Here is a 15,069-nt window from a genome sequence, read left to right on the forward strand (position 1 = left end):
ACCGTGGTGCACGAAAGCTGTGCGGGACCTAGTCGAGAAGAAAAGGAAAGCGTACAAAAGGTTCAGAGAGCTTGGTGAAGATAGGGATCTCGATGAGTATACGGCTTGTAGGAAGGGACTAAAGAAGGAAATTAGGAGAGCCAGAAGGGGTCATGAGAAGGCTTTGGCAGATAGGATTAAGGAAAACCCTAAGGCGTTCTATAAATATGTGAAGAGTAAAAGGATGAGACGTGAAGGAATAGGGCCTATAAAAGGTTAAGGCGGGAAAGTTGTACGGAACCAGTAGAAATGGCAGAGGTGCTTAATGAGTATTTTGCCTCGGTTTTCACAGAGGAGAAGGACATGGGTGGATGTACTGTGGGCTTGCGGTGGACTGAAAAGATTGAGTATGTGGACATTAACAAAGAGGTTGTGCTGGAATCTTTGAATGGCATCAAGATAGATAAGTCGCCGGGTCCGGATGGGATGTACCCCAGGTTACTGTGGGAGGCGAGGGAAGAGATTGCAGAACCTCTGGCGATGATCTTTGCGTCGTCGATGGAGACGGGAGAGGTGCCGGAGGATTGGAGGATTGCGGATGCGGTTCATATTTTCAAGAAGGGGAATAAGGATAGCCCAGGAAATTACCGACTGGTGAGTCTAACCTCAGTTGTTGGTAAGCTGATGGAGAAGATCCTGAGGGACAAGATTTATGAGCATTTAGAGAGGTTTAGTATGCTCAAGAATACTCAGCATGGCTTTGTCAAAGGCAGATCGTGCCTTACGAGCCTGGTGGAGTTCTTCGAAAATGTGACTAAACACATTGACGAAGGGAAAGCGGTAGATGTGGTTTATATGGATTTTAGCAAGACGTTCGATAAGGTCCCCCATGCAAGGCTTCTAGAAAAAGTGAGAGGGCATGGGATCCAAGGGGCTGCTGCCCTGTGGATCCAGAACTGGCTTGCCCAAAGGAGGCAGAGAGTGTGTATAGATGAGTCTTTTTCTAAATGGAGGTCCGTCATTAGTGGTGTGCCCCAGGGATCTGTTCTGGGACCCTTGCTGTTTATCATTTTCATAAATGACCTGGATGAGGAAGCGGAGGGATGGGTTGGTAAGTTTGCCGACGACACGAAGGTTGGTGGGGTTGTGGATAGTCTGGAGGGATGTCAGAAGTTACAGACGGACATAGATAGGATGCAAGACTGGGCGGAGAAGTGGCAGATGGACTTCAACCCAGATAAATGCGTCATAGCCCATTTTGGCAGGTCAAATGGGATGAAGGAGTACAATATAAAGGGAAAGACTCTTAGTACTGTAGAGGATCAGAAGGACCTTGGGGTCCGGGTCCATAGGACTCTAAAATCGGCCTCGCAGGTGGAGGAGGTGGTTAAGAAGGCGTATGGTGTGCTGGCCTTTATCAATCGAGGGTTTGAGTTTAGGAGTCTGGGGATAATGATGCAGCTATATAAGACCCTAGTCAGACCCCACTTGGAGTACTGTGCTCAGTTCTGGTCGCCTCATTACAGGAAAGATGTGGAAAAGATTGAAAGGGCGCAGAGGAGATTTACAAGGATGTTGCCTGGATTGAGTGGCATGCCTTATGAGGATAGGCTGAGGGAGCTCGGTCTTTTCTCCTTGGAGAGACGTAGAATGAGAAGAGACCTAATAGAGGTATACAAGATGTTGAGAGGCATAGATCGGGTGGACTCTCAGAGGCTTTTTCCCAGGGTGGAAATGACTGCTACGAGAGGACACAGGTTTAAGGTGCTGGGTGTAGGTACAGGGGAAATGTTCGGGGGAAGTTTTTCACACAGAGAGTGGTGGGCGAGTGGAATTGGCTGCCGTCAGTGGTGGTGGAGGCAAACTCAATAGGGTCTTTTAAGAGACTCCTGGATGAGTACATGGGACTTAATAGGATGGAGGGTTATAGATAGGCCTAAAAGGTAGGGATATGTTCGGCACAACTTGTGGGGTCGCAGGACCTGTTTTGTGCTGTAGTTTTTCTATGTTTCTATGTAATTCTGGAGCTGTACAGAATGTTGGTTAGGCCACAGCTGGAGTACAGTGTGCTGTTCTGATCACCTCTCTATAGGAAAGATGTGGTAGCACTAGAGGGGGTACAAAGGTGATTCACCAGGATGTTGCCCAGGATGGAGTATTTGAGCTGTCAGGAGATACTGGAAAGGCTTAGATCATTTTATCTAGAGCAGAGAAGGCTGAGAGGGGACATGATTGAGGTGTATAAGATTATGAGGTGTATGGACAGGATGAGTACAGGACTGATGTCCTTGGCTAAGTACTTGCTAGAGTGGTTGGGGACGGTTTAAACTAATATGGCAGGAGCATTAGAACCTTTGCAAGGATTCAGAGCAGGGGGAATTAAGAACAAGAGGAAAAGACAGTAAGGAGAATAAGGAAAGTGATAGGCAGAGAAATCATGGGCCAGAGTCAGATGAGGACAGAGTACAAAATAGTAGGAAAGAGACAAGAAATGTTAAAAGTGCCCACCTTGAGTTTTTGTACCTGAATGCTTAGAGTATTCAAAATGAGTAAGATGCACAGATAAATGTAAAGGGGTATGATATAGTTGGCATTATGTAGTCATGTCTCCAAGGTGAGCAAGGGTGGGAACTAAGCATTGAGGGCTATTCAGTGTTTAGGAAGGACAGACAGAAAGGAAAAGATGGTGGAGTTGCATTGTTCCTTAAAGATGATATTGATTCAATATTGAGAAAATATATTAGCACAGATGATGTGGAAGCACAGATGATGTCGAGTTAAGAAACAACAGGGGACAGAGAACATTGGTGGGGGTGGTATACAGACCAACAAATTGTAGTGGTAATGTTGGGAAAAGCATTTGACAGGAAATCAGAGATGTATGTGTTAAAGGAACATCTGTGATTATGGGTGACTTTAATCTGCATATAGATTGGGAGAGTCAAATTAGTCACAGTACAATAGAGGAGGAATTTCTGGAGTGCAGATGGGATGGTTTACTGGAGCAATCCGTTGAGGAACCAACAGACATTTTGGACTGGGTGTCGTGCAATGAGAAAGGATTAGTTGGCAATCGAGTGAGAGAACCTTTAGGGACAAGTGACCATAAAATGGTAGAATTCTTTGACAAGGTGGATAGTGATGTCGTTGATTTTGAGACCAGAGTCTTGAATCTTAATGAAGAAAAGTTTAAAGGGATTATTAAAGGGAATCTCTTCACGCAGAGAGTGGTGGGAGTGTGGAATGAGCTGCCGGATAAAGTGGTAAATGCGGGGTCACTTTTAACATTTAAGAAAAACTTGGATGGGTTCATGGATGAGAGGGGTGTGGAGGGATATGGTCCAGGTGCAGGTCAGTGGGACTAGGCAAAAAATGGTTCGGCACAGAGAAGAAGGGCCAAAAGGCCTGTTTCTGAGCTGTAATTTTCTATGGTTCTATGGTAACTATGATTGTATGAATTGGCCATGATAGATTGGGAAACATTACTGAAAGGAAAGACAGTGGACAGGTAGGCATTTAAAGAACGAATAGGTGAACTTCAGAATTTGTTTATTCCTGTTCGGCGCAAGAGTGGTAAGGGAATTGTGGCCAAACCATGGCTCAGAAGGGAAATTAGAAATAGTATCAGATTCAAGGAGGAAGGGGGGCAGTGGGACAAAAGGAGCGAGCAACTGCCACCTAACAGCTCTTAGCTCAAAGCCTCGTCTAGATAGCTAAGGTACCAAAGAAGAAAGTAGAAAAAAGAATTAACAGACAAGGGCGGCACGGTGTCTCAGTGGTTAGCACTGCTGCCTCACCCAGTAAGAGTTTTAACAACACCAGGTTAAAGTCCAACAGGTTTATTTGGTAGCAAATACCATTAGCTTTCGGAGCGCTGCTCCTTCGTCAGATGGAGTGGAAATGTGCTCTCAAACAGGGCACAGAGACACAAAAATCAAGTTACAGAATAATGGTACAGCTAATGGTATTTGTTACCAAATAAACCTGTTGGACTTTAACCTGGTGTTGTTAAAACTCTTACTGTGTTCATCCCAGTCCAACGCCGGCATCTCCACATCATGACTACCAGCCTCACCCAGTGCCAGGGTCCCGGGTTTGATTCCCCGCTTGGGTCACTGTCTGTGTGGAGTTCTCCCCGTGTCTGGGAGGAACCGGGTGCTCCGGTTTCCTCCCACAATCAAAGAACAAAAAACAAAGAAAATTACAGCACAGGAACAGGCCCTTCGGCCCTCCAAGTCTGCACCGACCATGCTGCCCGTCTGAACTAAAACCCCTTACTCTTCCAGGGACCATATCCCTCTATTCCCATCCTATTCATGTATTTGTCAAGACGCTCCTTAAAAGTCACTATTGTATCCGCTTCCACTACCTCCCCCAGCAGCGAGTTCCAGGCACCCACCACCCCTCTGTATAAAAAAAACCTGCCTCGTACATCTCCTTTAAACCTTGCCCTCGCACCTTAAACCTATGCCTCCTAGTAATTGACTCTTCCATCCTGGGAAAAAGCTTCTGACTATCCACTCTGTCCATGTCTCTCATAATCTTGTAGACTTCGATCAGGTCTCCCCTCAACCTCCGTCGCTCCAGTGAGAACAAACCAAGTTTCCCCAACCTCTCCTCATAGCTAATGCCCTCTATACCAGGCAACATCCTGGTAAATCTTTTCTGTACCCTCTCCAAAGCCTCCACATCTTTCTGGTAGTGTGGCAACCAGAATTGAACACTATATTCCAAGTGCGGCCTCACTAAGGTTCTATAAAGCGTCAACATAACTTGCCAAGTTTTAAACTCAATGCTCCGGCCAACGAAGGCAAGCATGCGGTATGCCTTCTTGACTACCTTCTCCACCTGCGTTGCCACTTTCAGTGACCTGTGTACCTGTACACCCAGATCCCTCTGCCTATTAATACTCTTAAGGGTTCTGCCATTTACTGCATATTTCCTATTTGTATTAGACCTTTCAAAATGCATTACCCCACATTTCCAAAGATTGGCCATGTTAAATTTCCCCTCACTGTCTCGGGGACTAGTTAGGGTAAATGCATGGGGTTATGGGGATAAGGCCTGGGTGGGATTGTGGTCCATGCAGACTCGATGGGCCGAATGGCCTCCTTCTGCACTGTAGGATTCTGAGAGTGTGTGAGAGAGAGAGAGCGTGTGTGTGTGTGTGTGAGAGAGTCTGTGTGTGAGAGAGAGAGCGTGTGTGTGTGTGTGTGTGAGAGAGTCTGTGTGTGAGAGAGAGAGAGAGTGTGTGTGTGTGTGTGTGTGAGAGAGTCTGTGTGTGAGAGAGAGAGCGTGTGTGTGTGTGTGTGTGAGAGAGTCTGTGTGTGAGAGAGAGAGAGAGTGTGTGTGTGTGTGTGTGAGAGAGTCTGTGTGTGAGAGAGAGAGCGTGTGTGTGTGTGTGTGTGAGAGAGTCTGTGTGTGAGAGAGAGAGAGAGTGTGTGTGTGTGTGTGTGAGAGAGTCTGTGTGTGAGAGAGAGAGCGTGTGTGTGTGTGTGTGTGAGAGAGTCTGTGTGTGAGAGAGAGAGCGTGTGTGTGTGTGTGTGTGAGAGAGTCTGTGTGTGAGAGAGAGAATGTATGAGTGTGTGTGTGTGTGTGTGAGAGAGTCTGTGTGTGAGAGAGAGAGAGAGTCTGTGTGTGAGAGAGAGAGAGAGTGTGTGTGTGGGAGAGAGAATGTATGAGTGTCCGCGTGGAAGAGTGTCCGCGTGGAAGAGTGTGTGCGTGAGAGAGTGTTTGCGTGAGAGAATGTGAGTGTGTGCGTAAGAGAGAGTGTGTGTGAGTGTGTGCGTAAGAGAGAGTGTGTGCATAAGAGAGAGAGTGTGTGTCTGTGAGAGAGAGAAAGAGTGTGTGAGAGAGAAAAAGGCAGGTGGAGGGCTTTGGTGAATTGAGGTTACAAATGTTCTCATTCTGCCACCGGCCTGCACACCGAGGGTCAGGGTTCCTGCTGTTTCTTACCTTCCCAGTCCCGTCCAGTCCCGTCCAGTCCCGGACTCAGTGCTCAGCACAGATCTGCGACTCCAAATGCCTCCAATGACAGCTGAGGAACTGGAACAGATCCACACACATATTTCAGTGCCCATCAGATGCTCACACACAGATTTCAGTGCTCATCAGATTTGTTTAATTCTCTGTCTGTCTATCCATTTATCGATCTATCTACTTGTCTGTCTGTCTGTCTGTCTGTCTGTCTGTCTATCTATCTACCTAACTACCTACCTGTCAGTCTGTCTGTCTGTCTGTCTCTGTCCTTCCCTCTCCGGCTTCAGACGTTCTGTCTGCCTGTTGGTCTGACTATCTATCTATCTATCAATCTTGGATGAAGTGGGAAATTATTATCCAGCTAATGAAGTTTTATACAGAATACCTAAGACACTGGCAGCACTACCAGAAAAGAGTTAAATGATTCTAGATGCAGAGATAATAAGCTCATGAAACAAATAATGTGCACATGTGGATGCAATAAGAGAATTAAATAAGTAGTTACGATTTTAAAACGTATATGCTGATATTTTAAATGTATTTTAAGTATTGAATGAATTTAGCCAAAGGCAAATTACCGAGAGGCATGATGGTTCAGCTAAAAAGAGTTTATTAACATTTTTGAAAAATCTTAAAGTAAGCAGATTGATATCACAATGTCTTATACAAGGACAGAAAGTGAAACATTTATGAATTGGCTTTTCATTCTTCAGATCAGCTGACAATGCGTCCGGACGCAGGAATGCATGGCTATCTGATTTGACAGTGACCTAAAGATGAACCCATGAGAACATGAGAACAGGAAAGCTAATCTTAGCCAGAATAGGTGGTAGTGTCCGGATTTAATGGACAAATAGAATACCATAATGCTGGATGGTAATTGCTGATTGGCTGGAGTACATGACAATTATTATTATTGACTTGTATATAATGAAGATGATTTGATTTTAAGCTAATGTAAGGCAGGAATAATAATAATTGATCTGTTTTTGATTGTATACATCAAATTCATCGGAGAGATTCTGCTGCTCAATTCCAGAGCTGCTTAACCCTTTTGGTGATCTCTAAACAGCTGCTTGTTGTGTTTTTGTTTTTAAATAAACTTCATGCAGAGATATCTGCCTCGTGAGTTTCATATTGTCTGTAGTTAAAGACAGTACCGGCCATCTCAATCCACCCCACAATGAATCCACCCCACAACGGGATAGTATCTCAGACTCTGGCGATGAAACTTGCCTCCTGAGGTTGAGAATATTTACATTACCACCTGGGTTAGTTAGAAGGAGAAGCGTGTCCATCTGTCCGATCCGTAAGTTGACCTATCTGAGCAGTCGTTTGGGGTGGTGAAGGCAGTATCGCTGGTTAAAGAAACCGTACTTAAAGTGGGGCACGATAACAGAATTAATGATGCCGGCCCATTGGCAGAGCAATTAGCCGCACAGTCAGGCGGAGATGTAAATTTGTGAGACGCACAGAACCCGAAAGGTCACGGGATGGATTCCTGATTCTGTTCAACAGCGGAACTAATTGACAGCCGCACGTCTATATTGTAAGGCAAGACCACTTAGAGGGGTAGGTGATGGTCGGCTGAGATATTCAAATTGTGCCTTGGAGGAGGAAAAGTGAAATAGTGTTAAAACTGTTGGGGAGGAAAGTTTGGTAGAAATCCTCAGTGTAAAAGAAGTTAGGAAGTAAGAGTTGTGTTTTCAGATAAAAGCCATAGGAAAATTCCCAGAGGGGGGGGTCCAAGGAATTGAGAAGAGTGGAAAAGAGACGGAGAAAACTGACAGAAATCTCAAAAGCTTGTCTTGAGAAGAAAGGGTTAAAAAGCAAACTATCAACCTGAGTGGAATTGTATAATCAACAGTGCCATCATGTGGTTGTGAAGGGTATGGTATCAGGGAACTCAGCATTATTATGAAATTAATGTGGAATTAGGATCAAATAGATATTGGAATGAATATAAATTCTTGAAATTCCTTAGTCTTCGAAATGGTTGGAGACCACAATTATTTTTAACAGAAAGGATCAGAATTTGACAGGGATTTGAGCTCTGCCAGTTTGGAAAAGGAAATTTAAAAACTCCATCAATTTCAAAATGGTGTTACGTTATGTCTGGAAAGTTGCAAGGAGAGTTAACGATTTCAGCAAACAGTTGATTTGATTCTGTATCCTTCCAAGGTTGGGAGCAGACTTGTAGTCATAATTGAACATGTAAAATTAAAACTTAGATTGGGAATAGTGTAGGATAAGTCTCTGGATTAAAACTTGTTGAGGTGTTAAAATTAGTTTCTGAAAAAAAAAGTCAATACAGAGTCTTTTGGAAGCTTGTCAAGAAAAAGCGATGAGGTCATGACGTCCAGTTGAGAGAACTTACTCCGCCACTTTTGAAATGAGCAGGGAATTAACCTATTCTGTCCCAGACAGGATGGTTCTTCGTATTTTAAAGTTTACATGAGTTTTAAGCTAATATAGTAGAAATTGTTAGCATAAGTCAAAAATCTATCGGGGGTGGGGGGAGAGAGAGCATTTAGTGAGGCGATTACACAAGATAGAATGGATGAGGTGAGCGTGTAGTTTATATTCGCCCCTATTGGATGATTTATGATAACAGGAGATGTTAACTTGGAAATGTTCAACAATGATAGTGACCGAACAGTTGAGTTGGATTGTGAGGAGTGGATGTTTAAAATTAGTGAACTAATCACAAGACTGGAAGAAGTAGTTCAAAGCACAGAGCACACCCAGGCACAAAATTAGAATATGGGAAGTGTTGCGAAGTTGGTGTTTGTAAAATTGCAATGTCCCTTCAAAAAGGTGGTGTTTTTCTGTGTTTAAAAAGTTTTTTAAAATGCAGCTGCATATGGTGCAGGGCGGCATGGTGGCACAGTGGTTAACACTGCTGTGTCACAGCACCAGGGACCCAGGTTCAATTCCGGCCTCGGGTCACTGTCTATGTGGAGTTTGCACATTCTCCCCATGTCTTTGTGGGTTTCCTCCTGATGCTCCGGTTTCCTCCCACAGTCCAAAGTTGTGCGTGTTAGGTTGATTGGCCATGATAAATTGACCCGGGTGTCAGGGGGATTAGCATGGTAAATGAGGGTTAGAGAACTTGGGCCTGGTGGGATTGTGGTCAGCACAGACTCGATGGGCCAAATGGCCTCCTTCTGTACTGTAGGGATTCTATGTGCCAGTACACAGACTGAAACATTTGAACCAGAGGCAAAAAACCAGCAGGGCTGCCTTGGCAACTGTCCCAGTTTGATTATTTTTTGAATTCAGCTTATCAGTTTAAATTAGGCACTTGGATGCCAGCAACCTATTAGCTTGAATTGATGTTTTGATAACCTGAGGACTAATCATACTGTAGGGGATGAGGATATGTCATCACAGGTATAAAAGAACAGGCAGTGGGAGAATAAGCAGAGACAGCAGCTGCACTCTGCTACAGCTCACAGCTTTTAACCCAAAGCCTTATCTGGATAGTAAAAAAGAAAGGATTGCAGAAGGAGGCCATTCGGCCCATCGAGTCCGCACCGACCACAATCCCACCCAGGCCCCACCCCCATATATTGACCCGCTAATCCCTCTGACCTACACATCTTAGGACTCTAAGGGGCAATTTTTAACCTGGCCAATCAACCTAACCCGCACATCTTTGGACTGTGGGAGGAAACCGGAGCACCCGGAGGAAACCCACGCAGACACGAGGAGAATGTGCAAACTCTACACAGACAGTGACCCGAGCCGGGAATCGAACCCAGGAGCTGTGAAGCAGCAGTGCTAACCACTGCGCTACCGTGCCGCCCTACAGAGGACTAACCACTAAATCTACAAAGAATACTCCTGAAGATGAAAAACCTCATCGTAATTTAGAGAGTGATTAAAATTCTATTCTTTTTTGTTAATAAGTGGGAGTTGTATTTATCTAAACAGCATTCCATTAGAATTGTGTTTTATTTGATTTGTTATTAGTTTTGTTAACTTGTTCACTGTTAGTTAGATAAATAGTTACTTGCTGATTTTAGAGTGTGTGTCGGGGAGTTGTTTTGATTTAACCACTAAAAGTTGCTGAAGAGCAGATATTACCACTTCACACTCACTTTAACAGATTATGAGGTGAGAACAAAGAACAAAGAACAATACAGCACAGGAACAGGCCCTTCGGCCCACCAAGCCCGCGCCGCTCCCTGGTCCAAACTAGACCATTCTTTTGTATCCCTCCATTCCCACTCCGTTCATATGGCTATCTAGATAAGTCTTAAACGTTCCCAGTGTGTCCGCCTCTACCACCTTGCCCGGCAGTGCATTCCAGGCCCCCACCACCCTCTGTGTAAAATACGTCCTTCTGATATCCGTGTTAAACCTCCCCCCCTTCACCTTGAACCTATGACCCCTCGTGAACGTCACCACCGATCTGGGACAAAGCTTCCCACCGTTCACCCTATCTAACCCTTTCATAATTTTATACACCTCTATTAGGTCACCCCTCATCCTCCGTCTTTCCAGTGAGAACAACCCCAGTTTACCCAATCTCTCCTCATAACTAAGCCCTCCCATACCAGGCAACATCCTGGTAAACCTCCTCTGCACTCTCTCTAAAGCCTCCACGTCCTTCTGGTAGTGTGGCGACCAGAACTGGGCGCGGTATTCCAAATGCGGCCGAACCAACGTTCTATACATCTGCAACATCAGACCCCAACTTTTATACTCTATGCCCCGTCCTATAAAGGCAAGCATGCCATATGCCTTCTTCACTACCTTCTCCACCTGTGACGTCACCTTCAAGGATCTGTGGACTTGCACACCCAGGTCCCTCTGCGTATCTACACCCTTTATGGTTCTGCCATTTATCGTATAGCTCCCCCTTACGTTAGTTCTACCAAAATGCATCACTTCGCATTTATCAGGATTGAACTCCATCTGCCATTTCTTTGCCCAAATTTCCAACCTATCTATATCCTTCTGTAGTCTCTGACAATGTTCCTCACTATCTGCAAGTCCAGCCATTTTCGTGTCGTCCGCAAACTTACTGATCACCCCAGTTACACCTTCTTCCAGATCGTCTATATAAATCACAAACAGCAGAGGTCCCAATACAGAGCCCTGCGGAACACCACTAGTCATGATGTGGAGATGCCGGCGTTGGACTGGGGTAAACACAGTAAGAAGTTTAACAACACCAGGTTAAAGTCCAACAGGTTTATTTGGTAGCAAAAGCCACACAAGCTTTCGAGGCTCTGAGCCCCTTCTTCAGGTGAGTGGGAATTCTGTTCACAAACAGAACTTATAAGACACAGACTCAATTTACATGAATAATGGTTGGAATGCGAATACTTACAACTAATCCAGTCTTTAAGAAACAAAACAATGGGAGTGGAGAGAGCATCAAGACAGGCTAAAAAGATGTGTATTGTCTCCAGACAAGACAGCCAGTGAAACTCTGCAGGTCCACGCAACTGTGGGAGTTACAAATAGTGTGACATAAATTCTGATTCTAGGATCGCATGATAAAGACTCAGGAGGAAAAAAGCAGAAATATTTATGTGAAATAGTGTGACATCAACCCAATATCCCGGTTGAGGCCGTCCTTGTGTGTGCGGAACCTGGCTATCAGAATTTATGTCACACTATTTGTAACTCCCACAGTTGCGTGGACCTGCAGAGTTTCACTGGCTGTCTTGTCTGGAGACAATACACATCTTTTTAGCCTGTCTTGATGCTCTCTCCACTCCCATTGTTTTGTTTCTTAAAGACTGGATTAGTTGTAAGTATTCGCATTCCAACCATTATTCATGTAAATTGAGTCTGTGTCTTATAAGTTCTGTTTGTGAACAGAATTCCCACTCACCTGAAGAAGGGGCTCAGAGCCTCGAAAGCTTGTGTGGCTTTTGCTACCAAATAAACCTGTTGGACTTTAACCTGGTGTTGTTAAACTTCTTACTGTGAACACCACTAGTCACAGGCATCCAGCCGGAAAAAGACCCTTCCACCACCACCCTCTGTCTTCTGTGACCAAGCCAGTTCTCCACCCATCTCGCCACCTCCCCCTTTATCCCATGAGATCCAACCTTTTGCACCAACCTACCATGAGGGACTTTGTCAAACGCTTTACTAAAGTCCATATAGACGACATCCCACGGCCCTTCCCTCGTCAACCATTCTAGTCACTTCTTCAAAAAACTCCACCAGGTTAGTGAGGCATGACCTCCCTCTCACAAAACCATGCTGACTATCGTTAATGAGTTTATTCCTTTCTAAATGCGCATACATCCTATCTCTAAGAATCTTCTCCAACAACTTTCCAACCACGGACGTCAAGCTCACCGGCCTATAATTGCCCGGGTTATCCTTCCTACCCTTCTTAAATAACGGGACCACATTAGCTATCCTCCAATCCTCTGGGACCTCACCTGTGTTCAGTGACGAGACAAAGATTTGCGTCAGAGGCCCAGCAATTTCATCTCTCGTCTCCCTGAGCAGGCTGGGATAGATTCCATCAGGCCCTGGGGATTTGTCAGTCTTTATGTTCCCTAAAAAACCGAACACTTCCTCCCTTGTAATGGAAATTTTCTCTAACGGGTCAACACTCCCCTCCGAGACACTCCCCGTCAACACATCCCTCTCCTTTGTGAATACCGACGCAAAGTATTCATTTAGGATCTCCCCTACTTCTTTGGGCTCTAAGCATAATTCCCCACTTTTGTCCCTGAGAGGTCCGATTTTTTCCCTGGCAACCCTTTTGCTCCTAACGTATGAATAAAATGCCTTGGGATCCTCCTTAATCCTGTCTGCCAAGGACATTTCGTGACCCCTTTTTGCCCTTCTAATTCCTCGTTTGAGTTCTTTCCTACTTTCTTTGTATTCTTCCAGAGCTCCCTCCGTTTTTAGCTGCCTGGACCTAACGTACGCCACTCTTTTCTTTATGATCAATCGCTCAATTTCCCTGGTAATCCACGGTTCTCGAATCTTACCCTTCCTATCCTTTTTTACAGGCACATGCCTGTCCTGTAGCCCTAACAACTGTTCCTTAAAAGACTCCCACATGCCAGATGTGGATTTACCCTCAAACAGCCTCTCCCAATCAACAGCTGCCAAATTCTGCCTAATCGCACTAAAGTTAGCCTTCCCCCAATCCAACACCTTACCCTTGGGACACCACTCATCCTTTTCCATCACTATCCTAAAGCTAACAGAATTGTGGTCACTATTTGCCACATGTTCCCCTACCGAAACTTTGAAGACCTGACCGGGCTCATTCCCCAGTACCAGGTCCAGTATAGCCCCCTCTCTAGTCGGGCTATCTACATATTGTTCCAAAGAACCTTCCAGTACGCATTTTACAAATGCCTCCCCATTCAGACTCCCAGCCCTACACGATTTGCAGTCTATACCAGGGAAATTGAAGTCTCCCACTACAACAACCCTATTTTTCCTGCACCTATCCAGTATCTCCTGACATATCCGTTCTTCTAGTGAGGTACTCCTCTTTGAGTAACTAAGTGTTAGGTCTCAGAGAGGGGATCAGCCTTTGCTTCATAACAGATTGGGGGCTCGGGTCCTGGATTTGAATAGTCCGAGATCTTCAAATAAACCTTAAGTGAGAAGTGGAAGATCTGTTAACTGACAGCAAGCCGGTTATATCAGAAGTGGGGAAATGGCTCTTAACATTGCTAAAGAGGTTCTGGGGGGGTTGAAGATGCTTCCCAAATTTGACAAGAAAGTTTAGAAATACAGAAAAAGATGACAGTTGTAGAATTATCAAACAGGCTAAAATTGGGTTTAACTAGGGATAATAGGAAAGCTGAAATTATAACGGGGGTAGCCAAGTATGTAGGTGTATCAGAGAAACAGTCAAGTGCAATGGAGTTAGAAAAAAATTAAATTGCAAATGAAACGGCGGCACGGTAGCACAGTGGTTAGCACTGCTGCTTCACAACTCTAGGGACCTGGGTTCGATTCCCGGCTTGGGTCACTGTCTGTGTGGAGTTTGCACATTCTCCCCGTGTCTGCATGGGTTTCCTCCGGGTGCTCCGGTTTCCTCCCACAGTCCAAAGATGTGCGGGTTAGGTTGATTGGCCATGCTAAAAAAAAAATTGCCCCTTAGTGTCCTGAGATGCATAGATTGGCGGGTAAATATGTAGGGATATGGGGGTAGGATCTGGCTGGGATTGTGGTCGGTGCAGACTCGATGGGCCAAATGGTCTCTTTCTGCACTGTAGGGTTTCTATGATTCTATGATTTCTATGAAACGATTGGAGTTTGAAGGTGAACTTAAAAGGCTGGAGTTAAAAAAAGAGAGAAGGGAAAGACAGAGGGGAAAAAGAGAGAGGGAAAGACAGGTGAAAAAGAAAGAGAGAGGGGAAAGATACGTGAAAAAGAGAGAGGAAAGATTGCCTTAGCAGAAGAAAGGGAAAGATTGTTTGAGTTGGCAAAGATGAAATTGGAATTTGAAGGAAAAAGACTTCAAGCGACAGAAGTGAAAGTACAAGATGGAAGTGATGGTGAGCAAGCTCAGTGTAGCCAATGACCTGGTAGAGATATATACAAATATGTTCAAACATGACCAACTTTTGTTGAAAAAGGCACAGAAGCCTTTTTCATTTCCTGTGAGAAATTGGCTACACAGATGAAATGGCCAGAGGAGATGTGGTTAATGTTAATTCAGACCAAGTTGGCAGGCAGTACTACTGAGGTGCTTGCAGCACTGTCAGAGGGTGTGTCAAGAAAATATGAAGGAGTGAAAAGGACCATTTTGAGTGCCTACAAATTGGTACCAGAAGCATATAGACAATGGTTCAGAAATGTAAGAAAGGAACCAGGTCAAACGTATATTGAGTTTGAAAGAATTAAACAGAGCAACTTTGATAGATGGGTGAGAGCATGAAAGATGGAAAAGACATTTGAGGCCCTTAGAAATATTATTCTGCTGGAGGAGTTTAAAAACTCACTTCCAGAAATGATAAGACCTCATGTTGAGAAACAAAGTCGAAACAGCGAGAAAAGCTGCAGAGATGGCAGATGAATACATATTAGTGCATAAATTGAAATCTAGCTTCTGACAGCAATTTCAATCCATGAGGGAAAGAAATGAAAAACAAAAAACAGATT

At 44.6% G+C, this 15,069-nt stretch overlaps 1 protein-coding gene across 3 annotated transcripts in view; it reads right to left on the reverse strand.

Moving 5' to 3' along the window:
- The window catches only part of LOC144501450 (phosphorylase b kinase gamma catalytic chain, skeletal muscle/heart isoform-like), a 146,016-nt gene extending 138,614 nt beyond the window's left edge, over positions 1 to 7,402 (reverse strand). The window contains exons 1-2 of one of the 3 annotated variants that reach the window (XM_078225222.1): positions 7,195 to 7,402; positions 5,935 to 6,024 (exon numbers count right to left, since the gene is read on the reverse strand). The gene's annotated coding sequence lies outside the window, so the exon portion shown is untranslated. Of the gene's footprint in view, positions 1 to 5,934; positions 6,025 to 6,195; positions 6,230 to 7,194 lie in introns of those variants that run through there. The other 2 variants (XM_078225224.1, XM_078225223.1) reach the window with 2 other exon arrangements.
- Positions 7,403 to 15,069: the final 7,667 nt, after the last annotated feature.

The sequence above is a fragment of the Mustelus asterias genome, chromosome 12 (assembly GCF_964213995.1).
Source record: "Mustelus asterias chromosome 12, sMusAst1.hap1.1, whole genome shotgun sequence".
NCBI lineage: Eukaryota > Metazoa > Chordata > Chondrichthyes > Carcharhiniformes > Triakidae > Mustelus > Mustelus asterias.